At 29.0% G+C, this 27,099-nt stretch overlaps 1 protein-coding gene and 1 long non-coding RNA gene across 2 annotated transcripts in view; one reads left to right on the top strand and one right to left on the bottom strand.

Annotated features, from left to right (window-relative positions):
• LOC147816656 (uncharacterized) overlaps positions 1-27,099 on the top strand; it is a 109,341-nt gene that overhangs the window by 20,370 nt on the left and 61,872 nt on the right. The gene's annotated exons all lie outside the window — the stretch shown is intronic.
• Positions 14,187-27,099, bottom strand: part of LOC107447410 (uncharacterized) — a 36,148-nt gene continuing 23,235 nt past the window's right edge. Inside the window, exon 2 of the mRNA XM_043055137.3 lies at positions 14,187-18,032. The gene's annotated coding sequence lies outside the window, so the exon portion shown is untranslated. The remainder of the gene's footprint in view (positions 18,033-27,099) is intronic.

The following is a 27,099-nucleotide window of genomic DNA, read 5'->3' as shown; positions in this document are numbered from 1 at the left end:
TTGCATTCATTTTAACAGGTTGGATTCTGTTAAAATGCGACGTTCAAGGTCAGCTCTGTCTGTTTTGGCGCAACGCTGTCGGCTGCAATCTAAATAATCAGCGATGATAATCATCAATCTAGAATTCGTTTTCGCTTTATTGTAACACTGATACAGTTTCTCTTGTGTTTTCAATGAAAGGACAAATATTCACGGCTTTTTAACACCAAAACATACCAACACTTAATAAATACCTATTTCTACCATCAAATGACAGAACTTGATGTTTCTTGATTGAATTTATGAAATATGGATGTTAGGAAGGAAATAAACTTAAAAAAAACGTTATTATAATTAAACAAAATTGTATATTGTCAATTTTTATGTATTACAAAGAATAAGAATTTTTAATTCATTGATCAACTTATTTTCCAGTCAACCGACAACTATTATAACAATCAGGGCCGGATTAACCTATAGGCACACTAGGCACGTGCCTAGGGCCTACGAAATTCAGGGGCCTACGAAAAACTTGGGAGAAAAAAATTTGTTGACAAAAATAATTTAGCTTTAAAAACAACAAGTGTATTTTGCACAAAATTATGAAGATACAATTAAAAATATAATATTTTTCGGTAATAAATTATTTTGCAGAATCTTATGATCTAATATATTACTTTTTTGAATTCAACGAAATCTTGTATTATGCTGCCGAATTCCAAACTACGCAAAATGTCGTATTCAATAGACATGAGTGCGAGCGATGCCAAACGATCTTGATTCATTGTTGAACGCAAATAATTTTTTTTATCAATTTTAATCTGGAGAAAGATCTTTCTCCTTCTGCATTTGATCCAAGAATCGACAAATATATTCTTAATGCAATGTGAACGTTAGGAAAAGTATTCACTAGTTTATCTTTAACATAGTTATCGATCGAACTAATCATAATGGTATTATCGATATCAACTGCAATATCGGCAGTATGCCGGCAAATTTGTAAATTAAAATCCATATTAATAAAAATGTAAAAAAAATATGCAAAAAAATTTTAGCATATATTTTGAAAAGAGGGGAAGAGTGGGGGAAGGAGGGGAGGGGCCAAAAACGGCTATGCCTAGGGTCTACGAAATGTATAATCCGGCTCTGTGTCTAGGGCAGTGATTCTCAACCACTGTGCCGCGGCACTTTTGTGTGCCGCTAAATTCTTAAAATGTGCCGCCAAATAAAAGAAATGATACAATAAAAATTATAATGCTTTTTTTTATTATGAGTGAAGTTTAAATTAAAGAAAAGTGCATATATATACTTTTTATAATTTTTCCCCGCTTTAACCGCGTGAACATCTCTTTGTGGGCGATTGTCCTGTCTCTGATAATAAAAGGGTTGTCTTAAAATAAGATGGTTGTTTAAATTGTATATGACGCACAAATTTAAAAAATGTTGTAAGAGCTAATCATTAAAGTAAGCTATGCAATTAATAAACAAATTAACAAAGGATAACTATCAAAAATTAAGCTAACAATTAATAATTAGCAAAAAAAACTACTTAACAAGAAATCACAAAAAAATAACAGTTAATGTAAAAAAAAATAACAGTTAATAGCTATAGAAAACAAGCTAACAATTAATAACTAGCAAAAATAAACAAATAACTGTTACTAACTAATAAAAAATGGGTCGAAAGAAATAATGAATCCCTTAATGAATGTGCTTTTGTAGTACACATTATTTTATTTCACATTCGAAATTATTATTGCAAACTATTTAACACAGTGTAAAATAGGTAATTAAACAACTTTTAATCTAATTTTTTTCATAGTGTACCGTCAAATTTCGAAATCGTCAAAAGTGTGCCGCAACAAAAAAAAGGTTGAGAATCACTGGTCTAGGGCCTACGAAAGGTAAATCCGGCTCTGATAACAATGGAATATTAACTGCATTTAATTGTTATAAAAAGTCATGAAGTCAAATGTGCAAAAACGATAAGATGATAAGCACATTTTCGATGAAGTTCTTGAACGGTTATTTGACCGATTATGGTATGCGTTAACTGTAAAATTTCTATAAATCGGCTTCGATTTTCATCTTTTCTGAAAACCGTGAAAGTTTCAAAATAATCGAAGTTGTTTTAAAAAAATTTTCTTTAGTTCCTTTACATCTCGGCAACTATATCTCTCTGATGCTGATTCTCTGTCACTTCGATGATTAAAAAAAATAGCACTCCCCTTTTGACATAGAACTTAGTCACAATAGCCACATAGCCAAACACACTACGCAGAGCCGTGATGGCTCAGGGGATAGAGCGTTTGTCTTCCAATGAGGTGAACCGATTTCGAATCCCAGTAGCGGTTGTCCGATACGAATTCCGCATCCAGCTTGCACCGACCACAGTGCTGACGCAAAATATCATCAGTGGTAGACGGATCGTGGGTTAGAGTCCCCTTGCCGTCAGGTTAAACGTGAGAGGTTTTCCTCTCCGTGTTACGCGAATGCGGGTTAGTTCCATACAAAAGCTCTCCACGAAGGCAAATTTCGTCCAATATACTTGTTTTCTGGATTGGGTTCAAAATTACGGGGTTACGGAGTTGAACATCAGTAACCGTAAACCAGAAAATCTGGGTAGACTGTTCAATGAAGGTTATAAAATAAGATAATAAATGAAAGAAAAAAAACACTACGCATGGAGTGACCACCTTTTTTTAAGCCAACTATTTATATAGAGGTTTTATTTTTAAAATTTCAAATTTCCTTTCCAACTTTGTATTGAAAGTAAAAATAATTTTCTTTTCACATGAAAATGAAATTAAACTAATTTAAAAATATTTATAGTATTTTTAATTATTAAAAAACTTTAGTTATTTCAGGTTTTATATTCTTAATATAACAATGATCCTATGACCATAAAATATCCCTGCAATCGTTTCTCTTTGTTTTATTTTTGAGTCAGATTTAGATTATAAACAGTTTAATGCCTCTACCTGAGTAAACTGTTTTTAACATTCCGAACGCTCTTAAAGAACAAATACACTATAGAACAAATAAAACAAAACTTAGGTAAGGAAAGAAATAAGTGAAAACAAATTTGATGTAAGAATAAGGAGTTTCTATTTGACAAAAATCTTAAATTACAATGATTTTTTTCCTGGCAATGTCGACTTATTCTATACAAAAAATTAAACCTTAATTTAAAAAATTAAACTTGTATAATGAAAAATGAATTCAATCGTGTCATTTCTTCAAATAAACTTTTGCGTTGTAACATTCTAAAATAACACAAATAAATTTACAATGCAAATTTAAAAAGTTAACTGTTATATGAATGTTAATGAAAGAAGGAGTTTTTCTCTCTATAAAATGAGTTTGTAGGGGTGTGTTAATTTAACATTAACCAGTGGCTGCAGCTGAAATTTAACAGAAATTACGTATTTGAAATCACGTGAAACTAATATTTAAACTAGCCAGTACAAAAAATAGATAACTAATCTCTTCGGCCACACTTTCACACGCGATTACACACTCGTGAAACATTGATGTTATTTCAAAGAAACGGAATGTTTTCGATGTACTTCATTTCTTAGAGGAAATAAAAGAGCATTCAACAATTAAAAAAATTGCAATTATTATATAACTTCAGATTTCTTAAATGAAATGTTTGCTGTCGGAATGGGTATGAAAGTTGAGAAGTTAAAGGAACGAATTCGACAAAAGAAAAATGTTTTGGAATAACAAACTCTCTCTTGTAAATATATATAAATATTTTTTTAATTATTCCCTTATATTTAATGTTAGCCAATTTCTTATTCAAGCCCATTTTGAACATAAGTGTAAATTAAGTTCTCCAGGAAAGTTCGTCTCTTTAAAGCAGTGTTTCCCAAAGTGTGGTACGCGTACCCCCAGGAGTAAGGGAACAGTTTAGGGGGGTACGAGTTCTTATGCGAAATATCTTGCAACAAACAAAAATTTCAAAAAAGTTTATTTAAAATTAGAGCTAGCCATGAAAATGTACGATTACGAATTTTTCTATTGGCTATTTTTTTGCAGAGTAAGCAGATAATAATTAGTGGTGTCAACAGCCAGTTGTGATTTTTAACTTTTGTGCAATTTTTTATAGTAAGAAGTACATTAATGTTTTTATAAGTGGTACACAGGGTTACGAAAAATTTAGAAAGGGTAGGGGAGAGTGGGGTCAATTGTAACAGGGTACAATGGTAACAGAGCAAAAATTTCGAGTGTCGGGTTCTATATGTGGTTCCTAGGTGGCGCACAAGGTGTATTTAATAAATCTACATGTACACCCCTGCTGGCAACCATTTTTATGTACTTTTGAAAGAGTTACATCGCAAAAGATATTTTCATGCTACCTAAGTACTTTTTCGGTATTAGAATATTATATTGTAACAAAGTAATTTTGTTTAAACAAATAAAAATTATTAACCGAATATGTAAGTGGACACCTTAATTAACATTTAAAAAAAAAGATTAGTTTTGTTAATTAAACTAGCATTGTTTAAAACAAATGAAGCGGAAATAGCGTCTTGGGGACGATTGTAACAATAAGTAAAGGGACGAATGTAACAGCTGAAAATAAATAATCTTATGTTTACATACCATTACTTAACTCTTTAAGAACCACCAATAGTTTCCTATATCATTTATATTATGTTGCATGTGCATTATTTTATTTGTCACCTTTCACAGCATAAATTAAAATTTTTAACCCCTTAAAGTCAAAAGGTCTCTGCTCATTATTATTTTTACTCCTAAAATATCACTACTATTTTGATCAATAAAAAATATATATCACAACTATGATGATATGTATAATTAACTATGTTTTAGTTGAATTTATGAACTGTTACAATTGGGGACAATTGTAACAAGTGCACGACTGTCAAAAATTGCTAATAACTGATATAATAACATTTAAAATAAGGTATTTTTTTTTCTAGTAGAAGATAGTCTACTTTACTCGTCTGTCAATTAATACTAATAATATATTGGATTTTTTGTTAGTTAAAAATAGTTAAGCAAAAAATGTTACAATTGACCCCACTCTCCCCTACACAAAAGTCATAAGTTTGGGAAACACTGCTTTAAAGTATTGAAGTAGATACTAAATTCCTAAGTAGTTTGCAGTCGTTATTCTTTTTTTTTTTAAAAAAAAGGAGTAGTTATAGTTAACTACAAAAATAATGTAGTTTTTTCTACCACCGACAGTAACTGTTTAGCTTATAAAAGATGGTTCATATTCAGGCCTTGAGGATTTTAACTTGTCATGTGCAAACTACAGTAGGGAACCGATTATCCGGAACGATCGGGACCATCGCTATTCCGGATAACTGATTTTTCCGGTTTTCTGAATGTTGTTGACAAAAAGCCGTTTTTTTGTTAACCCCAACTAAAATAAATTTTTTTGTGTGGATATAATCTTAAAAAGAAGAAAAAACGATGGAGTAATACACTAATGATTATTTCCAAAATGATGGTAAGGTAAACATCTTTCAAAAAAGAAAGAAAAATCCTAAAATCTTATGAGGAAAAAAAAAAATTTTTTTTAAAAAATGGCGGGAAAATTTATTGAATTTCGTTCCGGTTTTCCGGTTTTCTGATTTCCGGATAACGGGTTCTGTACTGTATTACCTAGTGGTTAAAATAGCGCACTACGCTACTTTCTTTTCGTAGTTTGTAGTGTAGGGACTAGTGGGATACAAATAAACTGTAGTTTGTAGCTATTCCTTGAAACCACTTTTAACGATAGTTTAGAAAAGAAAGATTGCTCTAAAGTAACTTATTTTTCGAATTGGATGGTAAGCGGAGCGTTAACCGAAATTACACAGTTAGAATCACGTGTAACTAATATTTAAATTATCTATTCCGTAAAATAGATAATTAATAGCTTTGCTCACACTTTCACGTGTCAAAGTACATTCGTGAATCATGGATGTTATTTAAATGGAAAGGAACGTATTTTCGATGGACTTCATTTTTTTAGAGGAAATAAAAAAACAGCATTAACCAATTAAAAAAATTCAAGTATTTAATTATTTCGCGTTTCATAAATTAAATATTCGCTGTCGTGAATGTCAAAAAAAAAATTGAAGATAAAATAAACCAATTCGATTTTTTTTTTTTTTTTGGAATAACAAACTGTCTCATGTGAACATGAATAAATATTTCTTAATTATTCCTTTAAATTGAATGTAAATTCGTCGCCTTAAAGTAGGGACGTAGTAATTACGATCCCAAAATAAAAAATTATAAATTGAAGGAAGATAAAATACACCAATTCGAAAAAAAAAAAAATTTTTTTTTTGGAATAACACTGTCTCATGTAAACATGAATAAATATTCCTTAATTATTCCTTTAAATTAAATGTAAATTCGTCGCCTTAAAGTAGGGACGTAGTAATTACGATCCCAAAATAAAAAATTATAAATTGAAGGAAGATAAAATACACCAATTCGAAAAAAAAAAAAATTTTTTTTTTGGAATAACACTGTCTCATGTAAACATGAATAAATATTCCTTAATTATTCCTTTAAATTAAATGTAAATTCGTCGCCTTAAAGTAGGGACGTAGTAATTACGATCCCAAAATAAAAAATTATAAATTGAAGGAAGATAAAATACACCAATTCGAAAAAAAAAAAAATTTTTTTTTTGGAATAACACTGTCTCATGTAAACATGAATAAATATTCCTTAATTATTCCTTTAAATTAAATGTAAATTCGTCGCCTTAAAGTAGGGACGTAGTAATTACGATCCCAAAATAAAAAATTATAAAATGAAGATAAAATAAACCAATTCGAAATTTTTTTTTTGGAATAACAAACTGTCTTATGTAAACATGAATAAATATTTCTTAATTATTCCTTTAAATTAAATGTAAATTCTTCTACTTAAAGCAGGGACGTAGTAATTACGATCCCCCTCAAAAAAAATTCTGAATTGAAGATAAAATGCACCAATTCGAAAAAAAAAATTTTTTTTTTGGAATAACAAACTGTCTCATGTAAACATGAATAAATATTTCCTAATTATTCCTTTAAATTAAATGTAAATTCGTCGCCTTAAAGTAGGGACGTAGTAATTACAATCCCAAATCAGTTTGTAGTTGCTACTATTCCAAAAGTAGTGTGTGTAGTTACTTTTAAAAAAAGTAGTTACAGTTGGTAGTTGTCATAATTTTTATTACTGCCCTCATTCAAATTATGATTATTTTTTGGTAAGTGAGTAAAAATTATTTTTTGCTTACTTAAAAACCGCGTATTTTTAGTTGAAAAATCTAACAACGCACCCTGAAAAAAAAGGCATAAAATAGGTCAGTGTCGTTTTCAGGTGTTTTGGTGTCGGTAGTAAATGTGTGTTTCATGAATGAGAAGGGAAGGGAGAATGTTTTTTTAAGTTAGAATGGGGCATCTGCTAGTGCCATTCATAGCTTCTGCCTCCGTCATATCTCCCACTTGTAGTTTGCCAGATCACCCCCCAGTGACGTCCACCCCAAATAACAAGGCACTTGTAACATCGTCATTATTTCTCTAGTAAAATATTCCTTCCATTCATTAATGTGACAAAATATTTACAGTCTCTGGTTATTTTCATAGTTTTTAAAAAATATTTTTATTATGTAATCTCTAGATATTTTACTTTTTTTTTATAAAGACTCATAATGGAAGAGTTTATTTTTAACCGATTTCCTCCATCACTATTAAAAGGATGTTCACTCATCAGCTGTTAATAATATTTCTCAATGTTAATAATAACAGGGGTGATTGTGAGACCCACTCAAAATTCCTGAAAATTTCTCGAGTAAAATCATTAATGACGCATTTCAAAATATTTATGTCTTCATAAATTTAAATCCTTGGTATTTTCACAAAATAAAATTTCAAATAAATGATATGCAGCATAATTTAAATGAATGATTATGTATAAGTTTACTTTTATGTCTAATCACTAAGGCCCGGATTTTGATGACAATTGCATTTTTTGCATTTTTGGACATTTTTTGTCCTTTAGAGCATTTTCTTTAAAATTTTGGGGCGTATTTTGCATTTTTTAAATTTTTTGTTAAATTTTTCTAATTTTTATTATTTTTTATAATTTTTTATTATTACACTGGCTTCAAAACAATGAAGAAAATTTCTAGGATATTAACAGGTGAAGCAACATCTTTTCAAATTGAAGAAGAATTGTCAGTAAGTGTGACCGTCTTTTTCAAGTACGCACCAATAACATCAGTAGACGTTGAAAGAAGCTTCTCCTGGCATAAAAGTTTGCTTTCAGACAAGAGACGCTCGTTTACATTTCAAAATAATAAGAAAAAAAAATTAATAATCCACTGTAATTCTGATATTTAGTAATATTATGAGATGGAAGTTGTTATATTCATTTAAGTTTCTATACAAAATGAAAATGTTTTGGAGTCAATATGTTTTCCTTTTTTTGTTATTTTTGGATATAAAACATATTTGTCGTAGAACAAGTATTGCATTGCTTTATATTTTTTGAAACGACTCATAATAATTTTAAAGAGTAAAACATTGTTTTAGTTCAATATTTTTACTTCTATTTTAAGTCATGTCATAAGGCACTTTTAGCGCAATTTTCGCATTTTAACGGCATTTTTTGCACTTTTAAGGGCATTTTTTGCAGTTCATAAGGGCATTTTTTGCACTTTTTAAGGGCATTAATTGAGATTTTTTAGGTCATCAAAATCCGGGCTCTACTAATCACATTTATTATTCTACCAGAAAAAATATCTACAAATGAAATTACTAATATTTCTAAATAAAATATACACGAGTTTTTATGCTTTAATGTGATGGATGATTTCTTGAAATTTTTGGACATTGGATTTCCGGATCGAGGTTAGAGAAAATCCGGAATTTTCATGAGCACAATCATCTCTGTAACAATTTCTAAAAGCCAAGAGATGGCGCTCTGCTCAGTAATGTAAAATGATTTAAGTCCCAGGTTGGTGCGGTAATGTTAAATACGATGATCTCAAGGTTTTAAAGAATTGCAAACAAAATATATAAACAAGGAGAAAAAATTTTAACCAAATATATTTAATAACAAAAACAAGGAACGACGTTCATGGTACGGTGGCATAGAGGAAACTGAATACAATTAATCTTTTTGCATTACAGCAAAGAGCGCCAGCTGTTGGATTTTAGAAATTATTATTATTAACATTGAGAATTATTATTAACTTTAGCATCTACTAAGTCTTTTGAAATTGTCGTTCGGTAATTCGAATGCCTTAAGTATCATCATTTCACGTGCATTAATAGAAATTAAAATCATAGAGCAATTTTTTTTTTAAATGAAAAGTTTTTGTATTGTCTAAAAAATTGGAAATATTTTAGGACACTTCATTAACTAACATTCCAAAAATCGAAAATGAAGCGAGATTCAAAGGAATAAAAATTATGAATGAAATGGTATTCTGTAAAATATCGGACAAGATGAATTAAATAACAAATAATACAGATGCTTCGATTCCCATTTTAAATAAGTTATCCATCGCAGTGTAGTTATTTTAAACACAATGCAGACTTTTAACATTCATCTTGAACATTCAACTTTAAATCATCAAGTTACCCTATGACCATTTGATTGTGTTTGGTTGTTGAACTGTTATTAGAAAAATGTCACTTTCAACCGGGCATTGGCATTTTTTATCCCGGTGAATTTAATCATCTTGGTGAATAATCATTCCTGAAGAAACTTTTGTTTTTTTTCTTCGTATTCATATGAATGTGTATACTTTCAATTAAAAGCCGTGGTGGCTCAGGGGATTGAGCGCTAACCTCCCAATGAGGTTACCCGGGTCTGATGCCATCGATAGCTGGTCGATTCAAATTCCGCACCCGGCTCGCACCGACCACTGTGCTGACGTAAAAATATCCTCAGTGGTAGATCATGGGTTAGAGTCCCCTTGCCGCCAGGTTAAGCATGGGAGATTTTCCTATCCATGTAAGGCAAATTCAGTTTAGTTCCACCAAAAAGTCTTCCACGATGGTAAATTTTGTCCCAATTTTTGATCCAAGAGTTCCCTTGTCTTCTGGATTGGGTTCAAAATTACAAGGCTAGGTAGTTGAACATTAGTAGTCGTAAACCCGAACAACTGGGTCGACTGTTCAACGACGGTTATAAAACCACCTTTTTTGAGTGACCACCTTTTTTAAGCAGATTGTTTAATATCTCAGAAATATAGAGCCAATTTGGCATTTTTGTCTTAGCATCCTCGCCACCGTTTCTTGTAAACCCATTGAAAATTGGTTGTTGATCTTATAGTATGAGCGTGCTCGTAGCACCAATGATAATAAAATCTTAATTACAGTCCATATGCTATTTTATTCATTTGTTATCAAACGAACCAGCATAGAAATCAAATCAATTGGTATCGAACACAGATATAGGGGTTTTATTTTTAAAATTTAAAAATAAATTTTTTTAAATTTGTATTTGAAAGTAAAAATAATTTTCTTTTTACGTGAAAATGAAAATTAAACTAATTTTAAAACGTTCATAATATTTTTCATCGTTGAAGATTTTATGTTTTTAATATTACAACGGCAAAATTTCTCGTAATACTTGCTCCAGGAGTTCCCTTGTCATCTGAATTGGGATCAAAATTAAAAGGCTTCGTAGTTGAATATTAGTAGCCGTAAACCCTAAATTGGGTCGGTTGTTCCATGACGGTTATAAAATTAAAATAAAAACTTTTAATCGATAAATATTCAGAAAAATGTATTTTGTTTTACTGGTTGATGGAGTACCCTGTATTTGAAAAATAATTACAGGAGCTTATTAAAAAAAAAACTCTCTTGAACAACAACCACGTTTGTGAATATATTATGATGACATCAGCATATCCGAATGAATAGTAAAATGTGTGGATGAATCAGATCGATTGTCAGTTAGATTCTTATTCATTTCTCACTCATTCGATGAAATCCTTTAACAGTCTAGCTATATGGAGTACTAATTTATTTTTTTAAACGAGTTGATACTGACATTCGACGATGCCAAAAGTTCCTTTTAAAAAAAAAAAAAATGTTATCCCAATTAGGTTTACCGGGGTTTCCAAGCATTTTGCGGTTCATTTTTTTAAAAATCACTTCATTTATGGAATGCTGTAGCATCATTTAAGTTACTAAACTAACGACGTAATTTACGAAAGTGAAAGAGTAACTCTTAGCGTTGACTTTCATCGGTGAATGTCAACAATCACGTAGTCGCTTTTCAAAATATTTGTTATATCCGATTTGATATTAATTTATCCGTTGTTATTATTATATTTATTCGATATTTTAATATCTGCTGAGGATAGATTAGAAGAAACATCAGTGTACGGAGTACCCGTTAAATGTATACTTGGCAGTGGCACTTGACCTAAAGAAAATATTGATGTGGGACATACCTGGAAAGGTATACCGAGTCATATGGCACTGAACCTTGAAGAAAAAAAATTAATGTAGGGTATACTGGGCAGTGGCACTTAACTAGACCTAGTATATATTTCATACATTCACCAAAGCGACTATGTGATTGTCAACATTCACCGGTGGAAGTCAACAACCACCCATTTCTGTCCTTCTCAGTAACAACTGTATCCAATGAACCATTTGGCGAAACAGTGTATACATTTTTCGGAACAGTTGGAATATAAGTTATTTCTTTGGCTAATTTGTGTTGAGACAAATTTAGAGTATTATATAATTAATAAAAAATGCTTTTAATTGTCAGTTAATCACCTTAATGATCGTAATTGAGGTGGGTCATAGAATGCTTTTTTAGATTATCTTTAAAATTTCTTTTGATTTTACTAGATTAAAAACTTTATTTTCTTCCAAAAATATACAAATTGGAAATAAGAGTCGACAAGCTCTGAAAATAGGCCTCCATTTTCAAAGACTTTTTAGACGTAATAGGGTGCGTCGCTAAATTTTTCAGCAAAAAGTAAGCACCTCTTAGGCACTCAAAAAATATTTTTAAGCACTTTACAAAATATCATAATCATGATATGCTCACTAATCAATTTTTTTCCTATAGTTAAAAATACTTCATACATGTACATAAACAAAATGCTAAATAATTTTTGAAAACTTTACAGGATCGTGATAAAATAGGTAGTTTTTCTGACAAAGAACTCTTTTCTTGATTATATTAGCCACCATAAAAACAATTAATGCACAATTTTAAATATATTTAATATTGAGTGTCTTATTCTATTTTCTTAAACTACTAATTACTTTATTTAATATCGATAAAAAAATTATTTCAAAATTATAATTAATTTAACTATTATTTGAAAAGTTTATCGAATGTATTTTTTATATTTAAATATATTTATAAAAGCATATTCAACAAAACATTAACAAGATTAATATCATTGATCATACCGAATTCATAAAGATATATAGAGAATTAAGAAAACTAAAATAAATTCATATTACTAACTCAAATTAGTGAATGGTCCCTAATAAATTTTTATTAAATTTGTTACTTGATTCAGTATTGCTTTAATGAAATAATTAAAAAAAAGGTAAATAATTTTAAAATGTAAATAAAATAAGTGTTGAAGCTAAACATTTTTAAGAAGTAAATTATTATATGGTCCCTACACTCAATTTCAACAAATCTGAGATAATTGATTTTTTTTTCCAACTGTTTTTAAATCAAATCATTAAATGACGAATTAAAGTTTTTTGGAATGACAAATAGGAATAACACAAGATTTTTTCGTGCATTTAAATGAAAACTTCAGACTTTTACTTAAGATCTAGCCTCTAAATATTAAGTTTTATGATGAAAAGAGTTATAAACACCGAAAATGTTTGAAAGTATTAATACAATAGTAAAATTAATGAGTAAAAGAAAGTAATAAAGTACAATAAAAGTTTTTTAAAATTTATGCAATTAGTGGAAGGTCCCTCTAGTAAAAATATTAAGCTAAAAATTTTCAATTAATTCTTATTTTTTATCAATGAAATTTAGTTATTCTTGACTACTCTGAGGAACCCCCATGAAAATACGTAATTAGTGAATAATCCCCAAGTCAAATTTAAATATTATGGTACAGATCTATAAATAGACTAGCGTGAGGAGACCATTATCTTGCCCAGGGACAACGACGAAGGCACTTCACAGACGATGAAATTAACAAAAGAAATAAAATTTTCTTTTGTTAGTAAACTGACAATGTTTAGTTGGTCTCCGTGATCAGCAAAAATTCGAGAGATTTTTCCATTCAATTTCAGAGGGTGGAAAACGAAGACTGAAATTGAGAATCGCTTGCAAAAGGTAGCTGAGTTGCACCCGAGAGTGCAAGAATCCTTCCCATTGAATCTAGCTAATTATACGCACATGCGGACCCACATGTAAAATGATTGGCGCTTTCATACGCTACGGACCGACGGTACGCCAAAATGCATACGGTTGAATAAATTGTGAAAACGTTGAACAGAACAATGTGAAACCTACGCCTTTTGCAAAATTCGTGGCGAAAAACATCAGGGTAAAGAAAATTTTTGGAGAAGGGTAAATTAAACCCTTTTTAAAAACACCATGGCTTCTAAGAAAACGAAAGTAAGTACCTTTAAGTATTTTTTAAAACCACAGTGATCCAGAGGTGCATATCAGTTTAAAATGCATTTCCAAGTACTATGGAGAGGTGGTGATGTATTCATACCTCTCTGCACTGTGGGTCTTCTTGTTTTGTTTTTCACTTTTTTTTTCTCTCTCGGCTACTGCGGTTTTTCTAGGTTTGTTTCTCCCCTTTCGTAAGCAAATTTTCGTTTTATATTTCAAATTCGTTTTTCTCTATCACGTCTGGGAAGTCTTGAAAATGGGGTCCTATTTTCGAGCGCTTGAAATCTGTCAACTGTTATTTCCAATTTGTATATTTCTGAAGCGAATCAAGTTTTAATCAAGTGATATCTTACTGTTTTAGTTTCTGGGGATTATTTATTTAATATTTCTTTACATTGCTGGAACGCAATACAAACGAACTTTATTTACTATTTTGGTACATTTCCTATCTCATCCTTCTGTATTCATTCAATAATTACAGATCTTTTAAATGTGTATTTTAATATGTTGGACACATGCGCACTTTATTATTTTAACTGACTCTCTCTCTCTTCTCTTTTAATAGCACTTAAACCATAAAAGTGTAATAAAAGAGGCAGTTTTAATAGTCAACATCATTTATTTCATAAAACAAGAATAAAAGAAAAATATAATAAACTAAACTATTTGGTGCGACAAAACATTTTTTTCGCAGTTTCGGTGGTGATTATATATTACATATATAATGGATTGACAGAATAATCCTAGTAAAGTATAAATGAAACTAAAGAATGTCTGTTTCGTTTCCTACTATGAGAACCGTATACCATAATCATCTAATCTTCAATTGAATTATAACAATACAGTGGTTTATTTTATTCCCTAATAAAAAATATTGAAATATGCCTTATTCAGATATCAAAACTATATGGACATACCATTGCAGCGAATGAGAAAAAGGTAGCCAAGTGCTACTGGCCATTGATTTGCTTATACGTGAACATTTTTTTCTTCTTTAATTCAATTAGTTTTAGGAAATATATACTTTTTAAAAGTATTCATTTTTACGAAAAAGTATACTTTTGAATAGTGGGCGAACGTTTAAGCCCCTAATGTAAGTTAAATTTTTTTCACACATTTTTTTTTAATTTCTGTTTTTTCAAGTACAAATCTGAAAACACAGTTCAAATTCATATAAAATTTAGTAAAAATGTGTATACCTTTATAATTCCAAAAACTTTTTTTTAAAAATCTAACTGATTTCGTTCAAAACTTGTATTTTGCCATATAAAATTATATTTTTTAATGTGATGTGATGATTGCTAAATGGTTTCTTTCATTTGATGATTAGTTTTGTACTTCTATTTTTAAATAAATTAACAGACGAAAAATAGTAATTTTACTCATTTTTATTTATAACATATAAATTTGTACACCAAAATGTTGGCTGTTTTCGATAGATCAGAAAAAGAGTGTTTAATGCCAAAATTAATAAAGAACGTTATTGATTAATCTCTATAAAATGTATTTTAATTTACTATTACTGAATATTTATAATAGTTATCAATTATTTCCGACGTCAAAATTTTGGGATTTTGTCAAAAACTTTGTTAAAAAAGGGCAGGAGAGTTAGGAATGATGGTTTGACATGACGGTTAAAAACCATGGCTAAAACCGTCAATTGTCAAAAACTTGTCAACCCTGATTTTGATACTGGTAAAGATAATGAAAGCTTAGAAAAAAGTTTGATTCAACTTATTTCAATCTAAGCACACTTTTTTTTTCTTATCAAGATATTTTTTTAACATGGTTAGAATTTAACTAAAAGAATAAGCTCTTCACTCCGAAGAAAGTTGATAGTATACGGTTCATATATTGCTATATATATAGCCATAGTGTTGCTATATTTTTGAATCATTTCGCCATCACCAATACAGCTTCTCTTTTACCGACAAAATGAGTCCTCATAATTTTTTTAAAATTAGAAATAAAATCGAATTTAATTATATTCTAAAAAAGCAAGTGTTACTATTCTCATTCATCTAAATCACGAAAGGGTTACTTAAAAAATAGATATACTGTTATTAATTCTTTGTTTTACACAATTTGAAAACGTAATTGTGATTTAGTCCTGTATTTTCTATAAATAAAAGTTTCATATACCTAAAATTTTGTAATGAAGTTTATAATTATGTCCCTAAATTGGGACATTCACTTAAAAAAGAACTTACGAATCGATGACAGGCGAAATGAAACAATCTTTTTAAGATTTATTCATTTTCAAAAATTCTCTTTTTTACAAAAACACACTTTTTCACAAAAATTATAAATTGTACAATTTTTTTTCTTCCAGACGGTAGGTATCACAGTTCAGTTCAGAAAAAAGCATTTTTTCTAAATATAGCAACATTTAACTGTTAAAGAAGAACATACATAATACTTAAAATCGTGGGAAAGAACTCTTTTTTTTTAAATATAAAGTACAATCACAAAAAAGAGTAGACAAATATAAATTGAAACTAAAAATATAGTAGGAATATGTTAAAAGTTTAAACACATTTAAAAATAAGGTTGTAACTATTGATGATGAATAACACCTTTAGAACATATGGATTAAGCAATGTCATTTAAGCAGTTAATGGCTTCATGAAGCTATGTATTAGAAAGACATTTTCTAAGTTACATACGTACGTTTAAAAAAATAATTTTTATGAAACTTAAATTGAAAAAAAATGAAATTATTAAAAATTAATTGAAATTAGGGAGGATTACATTTAAGGTTGTCATGACTGATAACACTTGAAATAATAAAAAAAATCTTCAAACTTTTAAATAATTTATAGAAAAAAACTTATTTATATAGCAGTTTTTGAATGTTTTAACGAACCAAACGACAAAGTGTTCTTAATAAAAACAGCTTTTTATTAAATAACATTGACTAAACTTCCATACTAAAGTTTATTCATTCTACTAATTGAAATATAGTAGGTAATTTTTAAAATACAAACAATCGCGACAACACATGTTAAATTACAAAATATTTTTAATTAAACTGATTAAGATAAAATAAACTCACAATATATTTTTGCTGCATTTAACTTTTATGGGTTACATTAAGGTCAAAATGTTTAAAGGGTCACTTTATTTTCAGTAACTGATTCAATAATAACATACAACAATAAACGATTAGTGTTGTCATTTTAAAACACTATGAGGAAAAAAAGCGATGAAAATTATCTCTGCTTAGTTTTGATTTCACGTTCCTTCTTTCTCTAAATCAAAATTTGGTTATTCTTGACTATACTTATTAATTTTTTTAAATCACAGATAAATGACTTTTTGGCTATTCACAAAGTGGTAATTCGGTGTTTTATGTATTTTTCTTTTTTAACCAGGGTTGGCATTCCGTCCGGAAGAAACCTATTTCTTCCACTGGAAAAAACCAGACAAAATGGAAGAAACTGGCGAAATGAAAGAAATTAAAAAATAACAATACAAATGTTAAGAAGTATTATAAAAATAGCGTAAATTAAAACAAAATTAAATTTAATATAGTGTCAAAAAGTTAAAAAATTAATATATATACTTAAATTTTAAAAAATTTTCACAGGATTTTTAAGTTTCAAATACCATGTTATTTAAAAGTAGGGTTAAGTCTTCATATTTTACAGTATTTTTATTAAAAAATTAGGATGCTAGTAGTAAGTATGAATTCAGTATCGGCTTTTTAGTTGTATATTTATTTAGTATGTTTTGTAATTTGTTAATAAGGTTAATTAATAGAACTATTAAGATTAATAGAACTTAATTAAGCTATTTTAACAGTTCTTCATAGAATTAAAAAAAATTACGTTTTACTCTACTCATTTGCATTCAGTTTTCTATTTTTAGTTTTCACTCATTTAAAAATGATACACATTAAATAGCATAAAAGTTGATGCTATGCAATTATAAACATTTAAAAAATTTAGTTTCTTCCACTTGAGATGGAAGAAATCTATTTCTTCCGGGAAGTTTATCCCATGGTATTTTCCACTTAGGATGAAATTTGCCATTCTTGTTTTTAAAAAAGTTCGACGGATCCTGAAAAAATTAAAGCCGCTCTTGTCAGATGAAGTCATTCCACATTTAAACAAAAGATGCGTGAAAATATATAGAAAAAAAAAAAAAGAAATTTTCTCAGATCTGGTTCGAGAAGTTGGATAGTCTTTTTTACAACCCTCATTTATGTTAAATCACTTCAGGCTCTCTGAGGTTCGTTTTTTTAAAAAACAAATTTGGCACACAATAATTCTTCTCTTGAATTGGGGGAAACAACATATGAAAGAGAGGAAAAGAAAAAAAAATACATAATTGAGTTGTGGAAATTGAACTGCCCCAAATCCTTCTTAAAAATGAAAAGATGATGAGTGAATTGTTTCAAAGCAAGCAATCCTTCCATCAATGATGAATGCAAGATGAGAAACCTGAAAGGAAAAAAAAAGTTATTAATTTCAAATATAAACATTTTCTTAAAATATTTTATTTATTTACAGTCCTTAGCCAGATTATTATAAGCACTATAAACTTCTATGAGAAATCTTAATTATCAAGTGATGCTATGCACAGGGTGCGTAGCCAAATCTTTGAATCAAAAATAAGCACTTTTTAAAAACTTTTCAAGCACTTCACAAAAGTTTTCAAGCACTCAAAAAATTCATATTCAATCAATGATATTATTGAAAATTGAAAAACAAAAACTTTTTATAAACAGTTTTAGCGTTAAAAAAAAACCCAAAAAGAAACGGGCGTAAATCGAAACAACCAGTAGGGGAGAGTGGTGTCAATTGTAACATTTTTTACTTAACTATTTTTAACTAACAAAAAATCCAATATATTATTAGTATTAATTGACAGACGAGTAAAGTAGACTATCCTCTGCTAGAAAAAAAATTAAATACCTGATTTTAAATATTATTATAATAGTTATTAACAATTTTTGACAGTCGTGCACTTGTTACAATTGTCCCCACTTACGGGGTCAATTGTAACAGTTCATAAATTCAACTAAAACATAGTTAATTATACATATTATCATAGTTGTGATATATTTTTTTATTGATCAAAATAGTAGTGATATTTTAGGAGTAAAAATAATAATGAGCAGAGACCTAAAGGGTTAAACTTTTAACTTTAAGGGGTTAAAAATTTTAATTTATGCTGTGAAAGGTAACAAATAAAATTATGCACATGCAACATAATATAAATGATATAGGAAACTATTGGTGGTTCTTAAAGAGTTAAGTAATGGTTTGTAAACATAAGATTATTTATTTTCAGCTGTTACAATCGTCCTTTTACTTATTGTTACAATTGTCCCCAAGACGCCATTTCAGCTTCATTTGTTAAAAACAATGCTAGTTAATTAGCAAAACTAATGTTTTTTTTTATTGAAATGTTAATTAAAGTGTCCACTTACATATTCGGTTACTAATTTTTATTTGTTTAAACAAAATTACTTTGTTACAATAAAATATTCTAATACCAAAAAAAGTACTTGCGTGACGTGAAAATATCTTTTGTGATGTAACTCTTTCAAAAGTACATAAAAATGGTGGCCATCAGGGGTGTACATGTAGATTTGTTAAATACACCTTGTGCACCACCTAGGAACCAAATCTAGAACCCGACACTCGAAATTTTTGCTCTGTTACAATCGTACCCTGTTACAATTGACCCCACTCTCCCCTACTTTCCCACATCACCGAGTGAATTCAACTTGACCCTAAACTCAGAACAAAAGTACCCTTACTCCCTACGTCAAAAAAAGTGTTAGAAGTAAAATGAAATAAACAAGAACAAAATTAAAATAAATTAAAAAGAAAAACATTTCATAAAGATCTGATACTCTCTATCCGAATTGGAGCACTCGGGTTTCGGTTTCAAGTGTGCGCGCATGCGCAAGTCATAACGTGGGTACGACATGAAGTCCGCGTGAATGATTACGTAGCAAAGTCCCCATTTTTTGTGAAAATGTCCACCAGATATCACTGAAGGGAAGAAAAAAATTATTCGGGAAAAAAGCACTTTTTAAGAACGCCAGCTGAAAAAAGCACCTTTAAAAGCTTTTAAAAACGATATCCACAAAAAGCACCTTTAAGTACTTTTTACAAACGCTATGCACCCTGTATGCAGCTTTATTGTTTTTACACGGCTGAAACCGGTTTGCACTTGTTTACATTCGTGTATCAATGGGTTAAATTAGACGATATATACTATAAATTCAATAAATTAGACGATATATTGTATAAATATAGAATATTTATTACATCAGGTATTATATTTGTATATTATAATAATTAGACCAAATTATTAGACATTTTCATTCGATGGTTGGTCGATACGAATTCCGCATCCGGCTGGCACCAACCAAGTGCTGACGGGAAATATCCCTAGTGATAGACGGATCATGCGTTAGAGTCCCTTTGCCGTCAGGCTAACCGTGGGAGGTTCTCGTAATCTTCCTCTCCATGTGACTCAAATGCGGATTAGTTCCATCAAAAAGTCCACGAAGTCAAATTTCTCCCTATTCTTGGATCAGGAGTTCCCATGTCTTCTGGATTGGGTTCAAAATTACAAGGCTACAGAGTTGAATTTAAGTAGTCGTAAACCCAAAAATTAGGTCGACTGTTCACCGACAGTTATAAAAAAAGAAGAAAACGAAATATATAATGTAAAAACAACTTTTAAACAGTTTATTTTATTATTTGATATAGTTTAAATGGTAGTATTATTTTCCAATCTACTTTAATATATTATTTTTAAAAGGTGAAAACTTAAATCAACAATTGAAAAGAAATATGAATTTTACCAATTTCTGAAGTAATTAAAATAACCGTTCTTTTACAATATATTGCAAGAAGGAGAATGATAAAACTGAATTTTAAAATGATATGTAGAATAGTTAAAATATCAAATATTTTTTTTAACTAACATACACACTACTAAAATAATCACAATACAGTTTTTTTAATACTATATGTAAATAGGATACTACTTTACTAAGCACGATATAAACATACACACTACCAAAAATATGTTGAAGAGTTAAGTGCGTATTGAATACACAATTACAAAAAACATACTAATTTTAATAAAATACTTTTAAGAATAAATACTTAGACCGATTCTTAAAAGAACATGCTATACAAAGTTTAAATATCGAAATGTTATAAAACTGAATTCTAAAAAGAAGCGCTAATATATATATATTTTTTAATACTATGTCATCATATGATAAACAATAATGAAATCATATAATAAACATACACACTGCCATAAATTTTTGAAGAGTAAAGTGCGTATTGAATATACAATTACAAAAAAACATACTAATTTCAATAAAATACTATTAAGAATAAATACTTGAACTGATTATTAAATAACATGTTATATAAAGTTTAAAATTATGTGTAAAACTAAAATATATAATTTTTTTTAAAAAAGTAAGAATAAAAACTTTTAGCCTTTTTTTAAAAATATTTTTTACCTGTTTAAATTTAAGCTATTCTTATAAATATCATTGCTAAATTTCTTACAGTGCAAGGTTCGTGATTTTTTTAAAAAAAAATTAGATTTCTTTGATTTTTATTCAAACATACTGTAAGAACTTTAATTTACGATTAAAAAGATTATAAATGTTTAATCAAAATTAACTTAATATTAAAACTATATTGTAACAATATTTTAGAAGCTCTAACTAAAATAATTTTTCATTATAATACATGGCTTTGAATGCATAGCAACCATTTTGAAACAAATGCATGATTAAAATTTAAAGACTAGATGAAATAGAGAATTTAAAGAATACTTTAGGGGTCTGTCTGGGTTTTTCTGAGAGGTACCTATTTTGTGAAAATTAAAAATTATAATAAAAAATCAACACAAATATAGTAAAAATATGGAATTATCGTTTCTTACGAGACACAAAAATAAAATTTTAAGAAAAAGTATTTTCTGTGTTTTTGTGTATCGTTCTTCCTCAAGTTGAATTTGTAAAGGTACCGTTAAACGATAGTAAATATGGCTTGGGCAGACCCCTGCACTTTAACGATTAAAACAAAGTTTCAGTTAGCAAACCATAATTTTAATTTAAAATTGTGATTTCATTTTTTTTTCTTCTCTTGATTTTTAAAATCACAAAATAAATGTAGCATACTGTGTTCATAAATGTAGTCATTCATCAAAAAATAATAAATATTTAATCTATATATTTTTATATTAGAATATTCATTTTTAATTCTATATCAAAATAGATAAGTTAAGCTAAAAAAAAAAAATTAGAAAATCTATGTACTTATGGGAATTTTTTTTTCACAAAATTTCTTTATAGAGAATCAGATAATGTCAGAGATACTGTAAACATATTATGAGAAAAAAATACCAGTTAATAACCCTACTGCTTCAAATAGACTTTGAAAGAGTTTGAAAGGGAAGAATGACACTATATTAGGAAAAAAACATCTGAAGTCATCAGCATTTTTTTTTCTTTTTTTGGCACATTAGGGTGATTTCTTTTTAATATAACCTCAAGCTTCAGAAATATACATTTTCCACCAATAAAATATTATGTCGATTTTAATTCACGCTTTTTCATTCAGAAGGTAGAATTTTAATTAACATTATTTGTATTATTTTTTGAAAAAAATTCATGTTTATTAATTACTTTCTACAGCTATGCAAGTCCATATTAAGACAGCATTAAATGTTTACTTTAATCTGTACTTTCAATCTCAAGAATCAAAAGATTTTTAAAAATGCAATTTCAAATGTGTTGGAATTTAACACACACAAAGAAAGAAAGTAATTTCGTTAACTAATATTAATTAATGCAGCAATTTATTCAAATTAAATTTTAATACTAAGAAACGAAAATAATAAAAGTATCAAAAATTTATAACACTGTTTTTTAACTTCTGAAATCAATATATATATAGATAAAAAAAATTAGTTGATTTAAATCAATGATATTTTTTAAAAAATTACTTGATTTAAATCAAGCTGATTTAAATCAATTAAACCCTGTTACAGTTTCCTGGAAAAAAGATAAATATTATCAGTAAAACATGTTTTGAACATTTGTAGGGGAGAGTAATTTTGAATGATTGCAAAATAAAGATACCATTCAGATTAAAGTACACGTCATTTTTTTTAATCTCATAACAGGGTGGATAATACTGAGAAATTTATTTTTCAATCGAATAAAAAGCGTAATACAAATAATACCATCCGATATAAGCTTTATTTTGCAATTAGTTATATTGTGCGCCGGGCATCGAAGTTGCAACGAACGGCTTACATATCTGTGTACGAAAGGCGGTTTGATCTTCGATCCCTAATTAATCCAATCGGCCCAATTCATTAAGGGTGGAAAAGGGATGTTCTCTCTTAGCCGATAAGATTAACCAGAAACTGATAGGATTAACGAGTGGGAGAAAAATTAGTTTTTGGTTCATTGAATTCTTTAAGAATAACTAAAAAAAAAATCAAACGAATTGCAATTTTCTTTTAAAAATTTCTTTATTTCTAGCCGTAATCGAGAGTTTATTAAAATCAGAAAGTAAAATAAAAACTACGTTGTTTTCATCTGTTAGTTTTTTTTCCATATGGTCATTTGACCATTGGCCTCAAGCAGCAGCATGATACTGAATGCAGTTGATCTTTATTTTGATGGGAGTAATTTTTAAAAACATGTTATATGTAATCCAATAACATGAAGCCACCGGTAACGACAACAAATAGTAATAAACAGGGAGTATAGCAGATTTTTGAATAAAAAAATTAGCACCATTTAAGCACTCAAAAAATATTTTTTAATCACTTTCCAAAGAAAGAAAAAAAGTCATAATTAGGATCTGTGCAGTAAAAATATTACTTCCTTTTATTGTTTAAAGTTCTTAATTTATAAACATAAAATCGATAAAATTGAAAAACATTTTCAAAAACTTTACATAATCATGATAAAATAACTAGTTTCTGATAAATATTGTAGAAAAAATTGTGAAAATCATGCATTTTTTGTAATTGAACGGACAAAGGCAAAGATAAGTCTCTTTTTAAAAGATAGAAATGAGGCACTTTTTACAAACCCCGAACAAAAAAAAGCACATTTAAGGGCATTTAAGAAACTTAAATCAAAAATAAGCACCTTTAAGCAGTTTTTAACACTAGAAAGACTGAAATTTAGTATATACCTATATTGCCCAAAAGCAGTCAAAATGACTGGATTGTTAAAGAATAAATAATGTGTAAAGAAATTTGTTTACAATTAATTTTTAATACTTTTTAGATTATTTGCAGTTATATAACAAGTTATTAGTAAATATTAACAATAAATAATTCTAAGTAATTGAGTCATTATATACATCATTGTTTTTCTAATTGAAATTAAAAGCAGTCAAAATGACTTTCTTAGGAAATCTAGTGTTAAAAACACTTCGCACCTTGCGTAATGTGACTCACAAGTTTAATATAATAAATAAACCAATTTTTTAACAAAAATAATCCAATTAAACCAAATAAACTAATTTAATGAACAAACAAAATCTTTCAACAAAAATTAAGCACCTTTTTAAGTACTTTTTGAGCACTTAAAAATATTTTACAGCACTATATACATTAACAAAATGAAAAATAGTTTTCAAAGACTCCACTTCAGGGTGCGTAGCCAAATCTTTGAATCAAAAATAAGCACTTTTTAAAAACTTTTCAAGCACTTTACAAAAATTTTCAAGCACTCAAAAAATTCATATTCAATCAGTGATATCATTGAAAAACAAAAACTTTTTATAAACAGTTTTGACGTTAAAAAAAACCCCAAAAGAAACAGACGTAAATCGAAACAATCAGTACTTTCCCACATCATCGAGTGAATTCAACTTGACCCTGAACTCAGAACAAAAGTACCCGTACCCCCTACGACAAAAAAGTGTTAGAAGTAAAATAAAATAAACAATAATAAACTTAAAATAAATTAAAAAGAAAAACATTTCATAAGGATCTGATATTCTTCCATCCGAATTGGAGCACTCGGGTTTCGGTTTAAAATGTGCGTGCATGCGCAAGTCATAACGTGGGTACGACCTCTATGGGTACGAAATGAAGTCCGCGTGAATGATTACGTAGCAAACACCCCATTTTGCGTGAAATGCATGGGATCCACCAGATATCACTGAAGGGGAAAAAAAATTATTCGGGAAAAAAAGCACTTTTTAAAAACGCCAGCTGAAAAATGCACCTTTGAAAGCTTTTAAAAACGAAATCCCCAAAAAAGCACCTTTAAGTACTTTTTACAAACGCTACGCACCCAGCACTTGATCATGACAAAATAAATAGTTTCTGACAAAGAACTCTTTTTTTGACAATATTAGCCACCATGGAGATTTTTCTGTTCAATTTCAGAGGGTGGAAAATGAAACTTGAATTTGAGAATATCTTGCAAAATTCAGCTGAGTTGCACATGAGAGTGCAATAATCTCACCAAAACTCAGCTCAGTATACGCACATACAGACTCGCAAGTATTTCATCAAACATGTAAAGTGATTGGTGCTTGCATACGCTACGAACCGACGGTCCATCGAATTGTGAAAACGCTGAATAGAACAATGTGATAACCCCGCTTTTGCTTAATACGTGGCGAAAATAGACATGGTAAAGAAAAAAAAATCTCATTTTCGAAAAGGGAAAAATTAAGCCCTTTTTAAAAACACATAATAAAAAATTAATCTTCATGGGCTTTTAAAAAATGAAAATCGAAATTTAGCACCTTTAAGCCCTTTTTAAAAACTCTATGCACTATGGTTGTTATTATGCGCACCGCATTCTATAGTTTTTTGACAGTTAAAGATTTTCTCAGTGTAAATTTTTAAATTATGAGAAGTATATTTAACGTCTGATTATTTAGAAGGTGTTTGATCTAATTCTCAGTTGCTGAGAGTTTCCGGAGGAAACTGAAAAGAATTGAAATGGGATTATTTTATTTAGATCCATGCAGTGGTCGGAAAAACTAGTTACTTTGCAGTTAACTTCAACTATATTATTGTAATTGTAGTTAACTATAACCACAACCAGGGCCGTCTTACTAGCAAGCAGGACCCGCACAGAAATGCTTTGGCCCCCTACAACATGCCATACTGTTTAAAACCGAACAAAAAAACTTCACATACTTAAATAAAGCATTTTTAAGATATGGAAATGTTTTCCCCGACCCGTCCTTATATAGGGAATGCTGGTTAATGTTTATTAAAATAAAAAAAAAAAATCCAGAAAACAGTACAAACCGTATTTTTAAGATATGCAATAATTTTGACAAACACATTTTTACTACCTGCAAATACTTAATGCACATAAAATAATGCATTTTTAAACGTAAGGTCCTAAATTAAAATGAAAACTTTTAATTTGGAACCCCTATATGCCTCATTTAAAAAAATTGAGATGCTTGCCATTTGCAAGCCCCAAATAATAAAATAATTTTCAAAACCCGAAGCTAATTAAAATATTTAAATTTGAAAAAAAAAAACATATAAACAAATAAAAAATTCAAAAGGTATGAATTATTTCGTCAAAGTAATAAATTCTCTTATTTAAACATCTTTTAATGCGCATCAGACATAACCAGTTTAAAAGTTGCTGTCCCCTGAGTGCTCAGTAATTCTAAACTCTTACAATTATTACTTTATTTCACTCATTATAAATACTAAACAGAGTTGGTGGTCAAGCATATTTAGTGACATTATGATTTTGAGAGTTGGGTACCTAAAAACGTAGAAAAATAGATTTCGATTACTCTAAGTTTTCCTGGTAAATAAGATTTACAAGGGCCCCCTGAGTGCTTGAGGACCACAGGCACTGCCCGTGTGTTCCCACCCATACGTAACGACGCTACTGACTACAACGACTTTTTTTAAATGTAGCAACTACAAGCCATTTTCGAAATGTAGTCACTAATTTTAGAAGACAAACTTAACTGGAGAATTTAATTTTCACCAATATTCAAAATGAATTTGAATAAAAAATAGGCTTAGTTAAATATGGGAAGATATTGAAAAGTTTTAATTCATGTTTCCATGAAATAGGTTTTTTTTTTTAATTCTAAAGCACTTTTTACGAATTCGTTCTTTAACTTTCAAACTCTATTCTTTTCTCGACAGCGATTTAAGAAATGTTAGGAAATTATCAAATATTTGGAATTTTAGTGATCAATGTTTTTTTTGTATCCTCCAAGGAAATTAAAAAACGGACGGATACGTGGAAAAAAAGGACCACCTTGAATAACTTTTGAGTCAATGATCACGTTCTGGACTCAATCATAATGGTTTGAAGGCGTGACCACAAATATGCTAATTCATTAATGCAGATTTTAAGTTAGGAAATCAGACACAAAAAGTATTTTCTCTGAATAAACATACCTTTTCTTTTCAAGGGACTCGGATTTCTGTCTCTTAAGATATTGGGGGTGGCCTTAATCTGGAAAATAGGGTCCCCATAGTAAG

Source organism: Parasteatoda tepidariorum, chromosome 1, assembly GCF_982258835.1.
Source record: "Parasteatoda tepidariorum strain Cologne lab strain chromosome 1, Ptep-v5.0, whole genome shotgun sequence".
NCBI classification, from domain to species: domain Eukaryota; kingdom Metazoa; phylum Arthropoda; class Arachnida; order Araneae; family Theridiidae; genus Parasteatoda; species Parasteatoda tepidariorum.
This window is presented reverse-complemented; position numbering and strand designations above follow the sequence as displayed.